Raw genomic sequence first — 2,500 nt, 5'->3', positions numbered from 1 at the left:
CATTTTCCAGACCAGTTTTGCAAGGAGTAATGACGTCAATGGTGTGACGAAAATGAATTACGAGGACGCTACATTAAGACAACTGGCGAAGTTTATTGCTGAAGCATATAGTATTCGAAAGAAGTGTAATATAATTATATCAATAGGTTCAATACGCAGACAGACAAAAGGATGATTATTTGTTTTATGGACTTGAAAAACGGATGGTCGTCGTGTGTTAGTTGTTCTTGTTTTTGTTTTTTTACTCCAAGTTTGTTTTTTCTTTTCGATTTTGTTTCATCATTTTCACCATTATTGTTCTGATTTGAGCTGTACTGCTGAAGACATTAATTAAGCATGTCAGTGATCGCTCTCTCTCTCTCTCTCTCTCTAAATGTCTGTCACTGGACTGGAATGGCCAGAACAGAGTGCGATGGCGAGGGGTCGTCGATGGCCTATGCTCACCGGGAGCGAGGGGCAGAATGAATGAATGAATGACACAGATCCAACAATCTGCGGTCATGATAGTCAGAATTCATTATGCGTCGAAGGTGTCTTTTAAAATCATCAAAACTAACGTTAACTTAAAGGTCCGCGAAACGCTGTCTTGTGCATTATTTCAAGATGGTTAACGGTCTGTGCCCTAACTACCTAAATGATCTTGTTCCTGGTCTTGTTTCAGACAATAACCCTTACCATAGACGCAGGTCATTGGAACGCACCGTACCAAGATTTCACACCGAACTCTATCGGAAATCATTCATACCATCTACTACTTATCTCTGGAATTCTCTACCTGATTATGTTAAAACCAGCAATTCCTTAAGCCAGCTTAAACATTACCTATGTGCTAACGATGCTGTAGTGCCTAGCTATTATTACTTTGGTAAACGGAAGGAACAAATCATTCACTGTCGACTTCGTCTAGGGATTAGTGACTTAAGAGAAGATATGTTCAACAGACATTTAATAAACGACCCACTTTGTGCTTGTGGCACTGCAAGCGAAACTGCTGAACATTATTTATTATTTTGTCAAGACTTTCATATGGCTCGGGCAAACACAATCTTAGATTTATCTCCAAACTACATTCACGTTAAAACTCTGTTGCATGGAGATCCTGTTCTCCAAAATCATACAAATATATTCATATTTCAAACTGTCCACCAGTTCATCTCCGATTCAAATAGATTTTAGCTTAGAAAGTATTGTGAAGAAGGGGTACAACATGATTCTATTCGTAAAGTATATGTTGAATTCATTTGACTGACCAAATATTCAAAGTGAATGGATTGGCCAATGATCTGTTAGAATTTCTCCTCTCCCCTCTGTTCCCCCTCCTCCACCACCTTACCCTCCATTCTTCTAAATTTTCTTCTTCTTCTTCGTGTTTTTCTTCTATTAGGCCAATTACTTTGGTGATAATAAATTTAATCTCATGTTAATATTGATATTAGCATTATTTTACTATATTATGTACTGTTTGTTTATTTGTTTTATTTCATTATTTCATTACTTACTGTTTATGAATGTTATTTGATACAATCAATAATATGGTTCATCAGCCGTCATGATAAAATTGAAGTGCAACGTTGTGAGCACAGTATAAGCTTTAAGCTCGTTGATGCTCTTTTGTCATTCATTGCATGGTGATCATGTATACTGTTGAATAATTAAAGATTATTTAAACCATAAAAAAAAAGCTGTCTTGTCCGACTGACAATAAGCATTAACAACCACAAAAAACCACAACCAGTGGCACGTTAAGACTAAATCAGTGCATAAATATAAACTGGGCCGTAGCTTTCCCTTGTTCGTTTTGCCTGCAAAATGAAAGGAGATACCGTTTCAATTATTCTATTTATTCATTTATGTGTCTGTTTGCTTGCTTGCTTGATTTTGTGTGTGTGCGTGTGTGTGTGTGTGATTCTGTTCCATGATCTTGGCATCTTTCTTTTGTATCTTCTTATCCTTCTTCTTCTTCATAAAATACATGCGTGCCCAATGGATAGCAAAGAAAACATCAATTAATCAAATGATAATAATAACAATAATGATAATAATAATAATCATTATTATTATTATTATTATCATCATCATGACCATCATCAACATCATTATCATTGTTTTTATTATTGTTATTATTATCATCATCATCATCATCATTATCATTATTATTATTTTTATTATTATTATTATTACTGTTGTTGTTGTTGTTGCTATCATTACTATTATTAACATCATCATTAATATCATCATCATCATTATTATTATTATTATTATTATTATTATTGTTGTTGCTATCATTACTATTCTTAACATCATGATTAATATCATCATCATAATCAGGTGAAAAATGAAGTCAGCAGCGTCAAACTGCCTTGTATTGCGTAATATGCAGAGGGAGAAACGAGGCGGGCGGGGGAGAGAGAGAGAGAGAGAGAGAGAGAGAGAGAGAGAGAGAGAGAGAGAAAATTAAAACAGACGAAACTGTGTGAGTCACAAGACAAACCAGACCTAA

General features: G+C 35.0%; 1 protein-coding gene across 1 annotated transcript in view; it reads right to left on the bottom strand.

Moving 5' to 3' along the window:
• Positions 1 to 2,500, bottom strand: part of LOC143274667 (uncharacterized) — a 264,898-nt gene that overhangs the window by 198,695 nt on the left and 63,703 nt on the right. The window lies entirely within an intron of this gene.

This window comes from Babylonia areolata, chromosome 29 (genome assembly GCF_041734735.1).
Source record: "Babylonia areolata isolate BAREFJ2019XMU chromosome 29, ASM4173473v1, whole genome shotgun sequence".
Lineage (NCBI taxonomy): Eukaryota > Metazoa > Mollusca > Gastropoda > Neogastropoda > Buccinidae > Babylonia > Babylonia areolata.
The sequence above is the reverse complement of the archived record's forward strand: the minus strand, read 5'-3'. Positions and strand labels throughout refer to the sequence as shown.